This window comes from Podarcis tiliguerta, assembly GCF_965153285.1.
Source record: "Podarcis tiliguerta genome assembly, chromosome: 6".
Lineage (NCBI taxonomy): Eukaryota > Metazoa > Chordata > Lepidosauria > Squamata > Lacertidae > Podarcis > Podarcis tiliguerta.
Window position 1 is genome coordinate 61,248,726 of NC_139539.1, and position 12,658 is coordinate 61,261,383.

The 12,658-nt window shown below is 44.8% G+C and overlaps 2 long non-coding RNA genes across 2 annotated transcripts in view; one reads left to right on the forward strand and one right to left on the reverse strand.

The window, feature by feature from the left end:
• The window catches only part of LOC310681015, a 92,056-nt gene that overhangs the window by 53,664 nt on the left and 25,734 nt on the right, over positions 1-12,658 (forward strand). The gene's annotated exons all lie outside the window — the stretch shown is intronic.
• Positions 711-11,195, reverse strand: LOC310681017. The gene is made up of 3 exons (XR_014513065.1): positions 9,671-11,195; positions 6,865-6,993; positions 711-1,651 (listed from the first exon to the last, which is right to left on the reverse strand). It is a non-coding gene; the product is annotated as an uncharacterized lncRNA (long non-coding RNA).

The window sequence follows — 12,658 nt, forward strand, 5'->3', positions numbered from 1 at the left end:
TCTGCTGAAATCCCTTCTGGATAACTATTAAAGGTGCAGAAGCTTTGTCCTGTTTTCCATCTAGCTCCCTCCCCCTCCAATTCTGGTGGTCCCAGCCCTGGTTGGAGGAGACAGCTCTCCCTATGTTTCAGCACTGGGCCAAACCTCTCCCAGCTCGAAGGATTCATCCTTCTGAGAATTTAACAGAATGACAAATTCCACCCAGTTCAATTTTTCACGTCTTCGATGCACTCTAATGAGAACAACCTGAGAGAGGGAGTTCAGTCAGCCCAAAGCATTTCACTGCCTGAACTGAAGGACAAGATGTCTCTCCCACTCCCAATTCATGTGCAGAATCCAGCCATCCTGGCAGGTGAATCTCATTTCAAAACTTATTTCAGCATCTTATTTCAACATTCGCAGATATTGCAGAGATGTGCAGACCAAAACAAGATTAACACATTCTTTTGCCTTGCTCTTTCAATAGACACGGCACCGTTCATCACCACTCAGCTATGTATGTAACTTGCTGGGCCAGACGCACTCTCAGACTGACCTATTTCACAGGGTTCTTGTGTGGATAAAATGGGGGAACACAGGGAAATGCCTTTCACCAAGTCAGACCAGTGCTCAATACTGTCAGACTGGCAGTGGCTGATTCGAGGCAGGAATCCTCCCCAGCCCTATTGGGAGTGAGGATTGATCTTGAGACCTTTTTGCGTGCAAAGTAGCTGCTCTGTCCCTGAACTATGGCCCTTTAGAACCTTGCCTTGAGTTTCTAGAGGGATATAAGTAAGATAGCATTATACTTGCAATGCTAAGTGACTAGTAAGGGGAAGTATCCAGTGACCAAGGGGTCGCGTTGTAGGATCTGAGTTGCCTTGCACAAAAATGCTGCTTTAGTTGCCGCAGCCCAAGCCTTTGTTTACACCACAGCCACTGAAGCAACACTATACAACTGGCCTGTTGAGATGCCACTCAGTTAAGGGAGGACAGAGGAAACTGTGCAGGCCTAAATGGGTCAAACCCTTTGGATTCCTACCAACGACTCTGATGGCAGCCTTGCAGGGCCCCTCCCAGCCCCTCAGATGCTGTGACCTTTTCCAGCCCTTGCTCTGCAGGTTCTTGCGTGCATGCTGACCACAGGGCTTAGTCACCAAGCTCAGTGTGGTGGTCCTCCCTCACAAGCAGTGCAGAGGGTAAACAAGCGGCAGAAATTATACTGTGGAGCGCCCTGGACTGGTTGCTCCCCAGCACTCTGCACGGAGCAGAGCTTTGCAAGCGACGGCAGTTGACGGCGTAAACAAGCCTCCCCAGTGGACTGCCTTGACCCAGACTTTGAGGAAAGCAGCTGGCCAACTGCCCGTGCTCTCATGTTCAGCCACATGGCGCAGGAGCAGCCAAACAGGCGGAGAGGGTTGCATTTTCCCAGCTGTGTGATCCACTCTCTACGCTTGGCCAAGAATCCACATGCAAGCCCAGCGAGGAGAAGAAAGGAAGCAGCAGCTCCAGCTCCATTGTGCTCCCCCTGCAATAGAAACCAAGGCTCTGCAGGTTGCCAGATGTCTCTTTATTTTAATAGGCATTTGTAATGCTTGAGAGCTGGTTTCTCTTCCAGAATATTACAGCAATTATTGCTGCAAGATCTTTCTGGTTCAGTCAGTCTGCCAGTCTGCAGAGAGAAGGATACTATCAGTCTGGGGGCTTGGGTCTAGCCTGTTGGCCTCAGTTGCTCACCCCAACCCCCCAATCAGAAACCTTAGCGCCTATCTAGGTATCCTTTATAATGCACATGTATGATTATTTATGCTCATGATGGCTATAGGAAACCCCACTTTCAACACCGTTTGAGCCTTCTAAAGTTTCAAGATAGACATACTGCTTCATTTCCAATCAGCACCTGTTGCGTAGCTTCTTGCTGAAATTCTAGGGCCTCTGGCTTATATGTGCTCATGATGGTATCAGGCCAGTCAAATGCAGTTTCAATTCTGATTTCACTGAAACTGTTTCGGAGCAATAACACGGCTTCAGTTCCAGTCAGTGCATATCCCATAACTTCTCGCTGAAATTCTGTACCTTTTTGTTACCAGACATGCTCTGGTTTTGGGTTTTGTTTTTAAACTTTTTGGCCTGCTTTTCATAGAATGGTAGTGCTGTAGAGTTGGAAGGGACCCAGAGGATCATCTAATCCGACCCCATGCATTGCAGGAATCTCAACATGCGGTTCCCCACCCAATTGGAAACTGTACCGGACCCTGCTTAGCTTTGCAAGCTATGCTAGTTACTGCTGTGCCACTAGGAGGACATAGCGGTATAGTTCAAGACTGCACCTCCAGACAGCAGCAATGCAGTAACATCATAGAAGCATCGCAGAACAAATTATGAAGAGAAATGATGTGTGGACAGTGCAGTATAAAAACTGCTGATGCACTATTATTGCATCAACTACATTGTGCAAAATGCACCTGCCAAAAAACAACATTCTGGAGTGACCCGTTATGCACACCCCTTAATTACCCCTTGGCTTTCTACTTCTCACCCTGTGCACAGCCAGTTATGTTCTAAGAGGGGTCCAGCTCGTTCTCGCCCTGACAGCTCCCCATTGCTCAATATGCCCTTAGAGTAAAGGCAGCATTCCCTCTCTAGCAAGGCTTCCTTCCTGGGCAGTGAAGCTCCTGGCAGCAGCTCCTGTGCATTGCCAAGCAAACAAAATATCCCTGGGGCATTTTATTCAAGCTGTGCCATGACGATGCTTATTCCTTGGAAATCCAGTGAGGTCATAGCCGCTGGAAATGTCCAGCAACAACTTGGTTACGGATTATTTATTTACCATCAAGCTGTACTTATTGATTTCAGGATTTTGCATAAGCCAGGGTTACTGTGGGTAATGTGAGAATGGAGGGGAAAGTGTAATAAATTCCTATGTTTTCCTGACTTCTGTTTCTTGTGAACCGCAGGGCTACTGGGCAGGGATTGGGCTGCTTCCATGCCTAGGACACTGCAGGAAAGATACAAATGCTAATAACCAGTAGTGTGGTAACTGGACAGTGTAGTGTACTGGTTAGAGTGTTGGGTTAGGACCCGGGAGATCAGGGTTTGAATCCTCACTGAGCCTTGAAGCTCATGTACTGAGTGACTTTGGGCCAGCCCTTGCTATCCTACCTCACAGGGTGGTTGTGATGGTAAAATGGGGAGAGTGAGAGTTGTGTACACCAGTTTGAGCTCCTTGGAGGAAAAGATAGGTTATAAATATAAGAATAAATAAATAATTGCATGGCATAGTGTAACTTTACTTTTTTATTATTAAAATAAATAAAATAGCCACCCTGGGCTGCTTTGTGAAGCTGAGATGTAAAAATAAATAAAAATAGCGGTGCTGTTGAAAATATTTTGTATTGGTTGAATTTGAAAAAAAATGATATTGCAACCTAGACACTAAAAAAAATAGAACAAGCCCCAACATTGGAGGACGGGATGGGCTGTATTTAATTTCCTCTTTGGGACCCCGCAGAAAATATCCATTCTTTCTTCTTTTGTATGGACATGTTTATATAGGAGTGGAGCACAAGGCTTTTACTCTGCCGTGACGTGTCTAAAAGAGGGAACCTGTGCGGTTGGGGCAAAGCTGTAGAGTCAACAACAGGAAGGATGCAGTACGGTGACTGCAACACGGGATATAGTCGAGAACTCATGGCGTGGAAGAAACTGGGCTGGCAGCAATTGCATCAGTAAGGAGGGGTTTTTTTGCAGGTAGGTGGGGAGGAATAACCCATGAAACAGGAAGAGAAACAGACAGAACTCATTGTCCCCAGTAAAGAAAATAAATAACAGCTCCCTTGTACTCTGTAGGTATCTAATACGTCAAGACTTCAAGAGTGAGCTTTCAGAGACGCATCTTGCTTCAAAACCAAGTTGCACCTTTGCATCTTGTATGTTTAATACCACTTTTCTGTTAGTCAAATAGTTCATTTCTAATTGCTTGCTCGATTCATTAGGCAAGCCAGGACATAACCTAAGAAAGGTGCCCAAATAGCACGGAAACCTGACATGCATTTCCTCAGACCTGATTTTCTTCTGGCAGTTTCTCTCTACGCCCACCCCCCACAAGCGTCATTCCTCACAGAACAAAATAGGGTTTCCAGGCCTCATGAAGAAGGCAGCTGTTGCTGCTGCTTCCACCAGCGCACGCTGCTCTCAGGGAAAACCCACACTAGTTGAAAAATTGCCTTCTGCAAAATGACAGGCCTGCAGTTTACTGATCAATGAAGGAAAGAAGATAGCAAGCTCCTGTTGGCCAGAATGGACAGTGTCATCAACAGCCCATCTGGGATATCCCATTTCTTTTTAGCCCTCCCACACTGACTGCCCATTTCTCTGGTAAATTGTCTGAGAATACCAAGGTTGCAGAGGGTGCTTTTTTATCCTTCTTAAAAAATGTTGAGGGGTACTCTCATTTTCCTACTCATATTGAAATACTGCCCCTCAATGAGTCCAAACTAAAATGTTTAGGGGTATGCGGACCCCTGCGTCCCCCAAGAAAATAAACACTGGTTGCAGGTTTGATCCCCGTTTGGGACAGCTGCATATTCTTGCATTGCAGGAAGTTGGACTAGATGAGCCTCAGGATTCCTTCCGACTATGATACTATGGTTCTATGATTCTAAGAAATGGAGCCTTCCCATTAACATCTGCACAGCAGCATACAGATGTGTGTGTGTATGAATAAATATGAATTCTTGTTCACCTCTGTACAGTACAAGACACTTCTGAAGACTCTGATGCTAGTGTTTGATCTACAAATCTAAAATATGCTTCATGCTTTTTATAGGTATCTAGGAATGCAGCAATTGCTTGCTAAAATGCTTCTGGAAACAGAACAGGCGTGAGGTCTGAATGAATTTGGCTCACAATGAAAACAGGAAAAAGAAACACTGGTTTGCAGTATCTGCCTTGTTCAGTCATCACTGTTACTAAACTGGTTTCCATTATCGGCTCCTCTGCCAACGTGACTGTTATGTACAGTCATACCTCGGGATGAATACGCTTCGGGTTAAGCATTTTCGGGTTGCGCTCTGCAGCGACCCGGAAGTAATGGAGTGCGTTACGTCCGTGCTTTGCCGCGCGCGCATGCGCAGACTGTCAAAATGTGACACGCGCATGTGCAGATGCGCAGAAACGGGTTACGTTCGCTTCGGGATGCGAACGGGCTCCGGAACGGATCCCGTTCGCATCCCAAGGTACCACTGTACTAAGCTTGGATTCTAGAACAATAGGCAAGTAGGATCCTAGAATGCAACAACTGATTGGCCTGCAGGAAAAGAGCAATCAGGCTCCAGGAGGGAAGCAGAATCAGCCAATCAGCCAGGACTCATTGTGTAAATAATGTATATACAAGCCTGAGATTTGGGGGGGGGGGGCAATTGATTCACTTTTTTACAAGCTGCAATAAAGAGCATGAAATCACTACAGGACTCCGAGTGTATTTCAGTGACATTCCCTCTTGGAGCAGATAGTGGTTTGGGGGCACAGTTTAATGGGGCCATGAAGCAAGGCTTAAAGATTCAAGCCATAGTTTCCTCACCCCTGAATTAGCCTGATTCACAAAGCCCTGAAGAATATAATATGATGGACCAGATCCTCTTGGCCATGGTGATTAAGGTTTGGCCAGCTTGATGTTCTAGTTTCTATTTTTAACTCTTATGTTGAGCAGTCCACAAAAGTGGGAGATGGCTGGGTTGTATCTGTGTGTGCTGCGTTGTGTCTTGCTAGTTAGCATGAGAAGGGGCTAAGTCCACAGAGCTCTATTGCTGGTAGGCAGCTGGTCAAACCACAGAAATACAACTGGTAGAGAGGGATCTGTGTGATGTCATTTCCCCTCCTCTCCTAGAATGGAAGGAGCATATAGTACTTCCTGTTCCCCTTCCTCTTCCTTTGACCAGCATTGGTTACAGACATGCCTTCCCCTTTTCCAGTTTTAGGCCCATGCCTGAAGCTGGTTATACTGTAAATATAAGTATTTTGACTGCGTAGTTTTTACTGCTGCCATTGTTGTGAACCAATGCATAATTATAAAGTAAGTAAATCTTATTTTTAAACTTACTTTACAAGCTGTTGCCTGATTCTTTGTTAAGCGGGGTAAGAAGGGGGGAAACCAGCTTACTTCATTAGCTGGCCTTCCTCAAAGCAAGGCTTTACAGCCTAATTCCTTTTAATTCTGCTGCCAGCAAGGATGGAATTTTGAAACTGTTCAACCCACACACGTGGGAGCCTGGAGGGATAAGTTGCAATTAATATGTCCTCTCCCGTTGAAACCCATGCCATAATTGACACATTGCTAGTGAATAAGTATGTTGACATTCTTTTGTTTTTAGGAGGCCACAGTGGAGCTAGGATGTCTAGGATGGTATGAACTGACCCAGTTTAGTAAGAATATACTTCTAACTATGGTCCACCTAAAAGCTTCCCAAGTTCCTGACTGAGTGCCTTTAGCACACACCAGGATGACACAACCCAGAAGGAAAGGTCTTGCTCAGGATCATTGCATCTTTCTGCTGCCTGTAAATAAGCCTGCAATTCCACCAATCTGCAGTGCCAAAAGTGCAAGGGCCACTAGGAACGAGCCAGGTCGCTTTGGTGACACGGATGAGAATGCGTTTGCCCACATGCTGAACTGATGTGTGTCTGTTTTATTTCTAAAATATAGCAACTGTTTCACCATGAATTCAGTGTACACAGCAAAAAACAACAACCCACCAACCCTAAATGGCAGATAGTCATAAAGATGCTAAAATCAATCAATCAGTCATAATACAGCAGAATGGCATATCATAATTCACAGTCAGAGCCCTTTCACTACTACAAATCAACCACAGTTAGGCATCATACCTGAGATTTGCTGAAGGGGCAACTTCCAAGCTTGGTCGCTCACTCTAATTTTTGGAAATGAAGCACAGGATGTGAACACCAGACGACTTTTCTTCCCCATCCTTGAAACTCAAAACAGATGCCTTTAGCCTATGGGAATAGAGGGTATATTATGCAGGGCTGCTATGCACTCCGCAGTTCTACAGTGGTGCAGAAGAAGTGTTTTTGTTTTTTCTTCTTTTCTATCCTGCCTTTCCTCCAAGGAGTTTAGGAAAGTGTACATGGTTCCCCACAACCTTATATTCACAATAACCCTGCAAGGTAGGTCAGGCTGAGAGATAGTGATTTGTTGAAGGTCACCCAGTGAGGTTTATGGCTTTATGGAATTTGAATGCTGGATCTGCTTGGTTTCTGATTTGACACTGACTTCTGCACCACACCGCAGGCTGATAAATCTCAACTTGCATTTAAAACTGAAACAAAACCCTAGCCATGATGGCTGGGAAGATAAGATATACTTGGAAGTGTGTAAACAGAGGTGGCTGAACAAGAGTCCCAGAAGCTGGGGTAGGGCTTCAGTGCCATGAACAGCTCCTTGTCTGTTCTGCAACTAGAAAAACCAGAATAAGTTATGCACAACAGTCAAAATTGTAGAAAAAGTTCTGAAAAATAAGACAAACGATGAAAATTCTGAACTTGCATAATTTATACGGATAAGAGAATCCTAATGTTCTTGGTGCAACATTTGGATTGCCCATTAATAGAATTCGACATGTTTTTGGACAGGGGAACTATCCTTGGAATTGCTGATGGCTTCACCTTTCCTGAGTTAGAAGTAAGAGGAACACCAGAAAGCATGAGATTTATTATCACAGCGTATTTGTTTAACGCAAACCATACACAATTTGCATAAATTTCAAGAGCATTTTGAGGCTCTCCCATCGAGCGGATGCAAACAACTTCCCAAAATAGCTTGGAAAACCAGTTTAGTTTTCTTTCTTTCATTTCTATACTGCCTTTCATCCAAGGATCCCAGGGCAGTTTACATTATAAAAGCACAAAAATACATAATATAGTAACAAACAAACAATACTGTTCCCTCCCGAGCAATAGCTGGGGTTTTTTTTTAGAAGCCCAGTTTATAAATGACAAGGAACTTTGCTCAATTTATTCTTGACATGGTTACTGTTCAAACAGCTTCCCTTACACAATTTACTATTTCCCCCTCCACCCCGCCCACAGAGCTCAAACAGATGGCTCTTGCTTTGACACGCAAGAAGCTTTTTCACTTTTAATGCACCTCTTCTGTTAGTCTACCTAGCTTAATGAAGCATGTGTGATTCTTACGGTTATACAAAGGGTGGCATAAGCCATCTAAGGACTCAGGTTATGTACCTGTGCATGTCCCCTCTTTTTCACTTCCCACAAAAATTTGTAATTGCTAATCACTCTCTTAAAATTTCTTTCTGAAAATACATGTACCTCTTCTCATATATATGAAGATGTAACACCTCTGCCTGGCCTCAGTTTTGTAAATACATGGGGGTTTTCCTCCCCCCCATCAGGACTGCAAAGCCGTCAGTAAATTATCCAGACAAAATGACCTCAGCAAGCACTCCGCTTGCGGGGGAATTGGTGTTTGCCCATACTTGAAACCACTAAGTCAAGTTGCTGGTCAATTGCTACTCTTCATTCAGCAAGCGCAGCTCTCATGGCTGTTTTGCTCTGGAGATGGCAGTTGTGCTGGTATAATTAGCGACCCTCTGGGATAATGCTCATAATATAACAGGGGACGTCAACAGTTCCATTTCTGCCTCCTGCACCATTTTGAAATCCATTCCCGTCAACAGTCCCGATTTGACTGGGACACTCTGGAATGACAGAAGGTACCCTGGCTTCGGTGCTGAGCTCTTGCATGAGTCAGCTGGCTCCCATGTGAGTTCGGCACTAAAAGATGTGTCTTTCGCACTAAAGAAGGCACCCGAGCTGGAACCCATGGAGGGGGAGCTGCTGGTGGTGCAGACCAGGCACAGAGGCTACGCCACCTCCTCCTGACGCCACCCCTGCTGAAGGAGGAGAAAAAAGCCAGTGAAGATGAGGATGATGAGGGTGGGGAAGAGGAAGAGGAGGAGCTGGAGGTGCCGGTGTGGTGCTTGCTGAGGGAGCTGCTGCCAGTCAGGGGCTGGGGTAGGGCAGCCCCAGCTGGCTCACACAGGAGCATGGTAGCGCAAGATGTGAGTCCCGATTTTGATCGGCAGAATGTTGGAGGGTACAGAAATCCCCACCAGTTTTGAACTTCTCCTCTGCTTTTTATTTCTTCTTGTCAAACTTATTCCCTAGAGGCCTTGCATGTATTCTCTCCAATGCATGCTTCCTACAATTAAAGCTGGAGTGCTCACAGGTCTCCCACACACTTCCATTATGTGAACGCTGCATGATACAACAGGCACAAACAGCTTCACAAGTAACCAGGGTTCTTTTTATTTAATTTACGCAACTTTCCTCTTATAGTAGCTCCACCATTTCCAGGCTCAGTTCAAAAGGCTGCTTACCTTCAAAGACCCAAACTGCGTGGACCCACAATACTTCTGTTGGTGGCAAGGGATAAAATAGGTATAAAAAGGAGAATTCCTGGAAGCCAAGATCTTAGTTTGGGGCAAGTAATCTTTGGTAAGAGAATCACAACATAAGCAATAAAGTAAAGCATGGAAATATAGGTAGTTAGTGCTTTAAAATATGCCATTGTGAGTTCGAAAACTTCACTCTTCCCTTAGCATTAAAAAATAAATAAATCACACATTTGGTAAATTTAAAATGGTTTACTTACGAACTCCCCAAAGGTCAGATTTATGTGCTTTTCCATACAGCATTCATAAAAAGTTACACTGGCAGTAAAACATGGCCTAGTTACAATGGTGAAAGTTCCTAAATTATTGATATAGGAACACCTGAATGGCTTGTGAAAGTCATGCAGCTAAGCTGGAGCAACCTGTTTAGCCTCTTCACCCACTGAGCTTCTAAGGGAGACTGGAGGGGAACAGTGGCTTGATTACCTAGTCCCTCCCAAGGTGAGCTAAGCCTGGCAGGACAGCTTATTCAATTGTCTTAAGTCCTTCATGCACTAATTAGACTTAAGCAGGTTAGTTATGAGGTTGCTTATCCTGCAATTGAAAGGTCCATGTCCTCTCCATATTACTGCCTGCTCATTTCGAATCTCAGTCTCTGAAATCCTTCTCAGTGTCCCACTGCCACTTTCAGAGGAGCCCATTTTGCACAGCTGAATGTGCAGAAAGGTGTCCTCTGTTGTGGTACCCAGGATGTGAAACTCCCTGCTGCAGATGATCTATCATGTCCCTGTTTATGTTTTGATGACAGCTAAAGACGCCTCTGTTCTGACAAGTCTTTCAGCCAGGTGAGCCTTCTTTGAATTTATAGCTCCTGCTTCCCCAATTTTCTTTGCTGCTCCCTTTGTGTGGGTTAAGTTTTGAGTTAAATTTTGATATTTGTGGCCTTGGGCACTGCAATTTGAAATAGAAAGGCAGGATAGGAACATATGAATGAGCAAGTTGCAGAAAGCAGCATTGCTCCCGTGGGAATCTTGGCTTGGAACATCCGAGAGTCAAGGTTGGGTTGTCTCTTTATGCCTTCATTGCATTAGCACATGTCCATGATTGGTCCCTCCATGGATATAACCTGCACAGTTGGCAGCCCACTACCATCCCAGCATGACCCAGCTCCACTCTGCACTGTGAATACCTGCACTGTAAACTCTGCGCCAAACAAAACATTGCACACAATGCATGTCTATTTTTTTAATAGGAAAAGCAGCTTGCGGAGGGGGGAATTTAGAGTGCAACAGCAGTGTAGGGCCCTTAACCCTTTCCTTGCCCACCACAACTTCTCTCCAGCCTCTTCCATCCCCCACCATTGGTGGGATTCACACTTTTGCAGATATGTTTTTAGAACCCCATTGGAGGAGAACAGCTTGGGGGGGGGGTTGGATTTCAGAATAAAAGCAGCTGACTAAGGTAATATTAACTTTGGCAACCCACACCCACCAACAGGCTACTTCCCCGCTTCAAATCACTCCCTTTGCCAAGCAGCTGTTGGGAGTTTCACTGTACACATTTCTGTATAAAGCGTCGTTTGGCCTGGAATCTAAATAACTGGATGAAACCTCCTCCCAATTATATTACATTACATAAGGCATGCTCCAATTTCCTCCAGTTGTATTGTTATTTATAGGTGTTGCATTGCATGACGAGGAACTAAGACGGGTCTGCAGAAACGGCGTAGTTAAGACTGCTTTGATTGTCAACTCTCCTTTTTTTGTCAGAAGATTCGATTGAGCCATTTTGGTGGCTTATCTGGTTAGGAGAATCTGGAACTTCTGATTCCCATGTAGACTCTTTGGGTAAATGAAAGACTTCAGCTTATCCTGTCATGCAAACACATACCACCCATATTCTTCACTCCTCCACATACTCTCAGTTGGACCATTAAGGAAGTCATTCTCTGCGGTTTGCCAGGAAAGTGTCAATGGCTTTTGCTTTGGCATGGGCATCATTAAGGGAAATGAGAGAACAAGCACTACCATCCTGATGGTTTGGATCACATGTGATTTCACATAAAGTGTTTTTAAAAAAAACCTAACCACTACAAATGCACCCCCATTGCTTTGAGGCAATTTAATATTGAATATATCTGAGATCAGGGCTCTTGAAATTTGCCCTGCTTTGCTGAAATTCATCTCTCTTTGGGATTCTAAAATTTGAAATAGTACTTTGGATCTCATTTAAACTATTCTATGTTGGTTGATGTGGGGTAGCAGAACTTGGTATACAAGAACAGCCACACCACAAGAGATATCTGTGATAAAGAAGTGTTCACTCATTGCTTACTCGGACCAGAATTGTTGCACCCGGACTCAGCTCCTACACTTCTGTAAGCTGTTTTTACATGTGGCAAAAGAATCAGGGGAGGACATTCTGACATGTCCTTCATGAGCCAAAAACACAGAAATTTGTGGCTTATGGGTTGCCATCTCTAAGTGCAAGGACATGGAGTGGCTTTCTGAGACTTTGAGTGGCTTTCAGAACCACAGGATGGGCAAGCAGAAGCTGCTAGAGTGTGGCCACTTATGCATTGCCAAAAAAGAGGTGTGTGTGGAAAAGAAGCTTATGACTGCACCACAAGTGCCCTTTGGTTCAGGTCAAGGATCCATCTAGTCTCCAAAAGTGGCCAGCAAGATAACCTCTGGAAAATCTACAGAGAATGTAAGCCTAAGGTTGCTGGTATTCAGAGACAGACTGCCTAGGGACAGTGAGCATTTAGAAATTAGAGCTATTCCCCAGAAACCAGCAGCCAAGGCTGATCATACTATATTTTGCTGCCTGAAGGAAAGGAATAGATGGCAACTTCTTCACAACCTGGAAACTAACCAGATTGGCAGCTGAACATTACCTCACCAATGGCAATGGGGCAGAGTCCTCCACAGCACATGAGGGCAGCAGAGCAGCCTTAAGGCATGCAGAGTGACTGCTAAAGTGGCACAGTCTAAGAGTTAATGCATAAGTGGTTTTCTGTGCCCTTTCCAACTCCTACCATACCTCATTTGCGATTGGCTGATTGGTATTGTGCGTCATATTTATGGAGCCAATGAGCTCCATAAAAAGGGAGTTCCAGCCAGGAGCCTGGCAAATTATGAAAGTAAAGATTAAAGCACAAAGGTCCATATGGGGAAGAAACACCCTTTGCAGTTTCTTGGCAGGTGATCTGAAGTACTTTTAGTGACAGCTGCCAGATGGAAACCGAT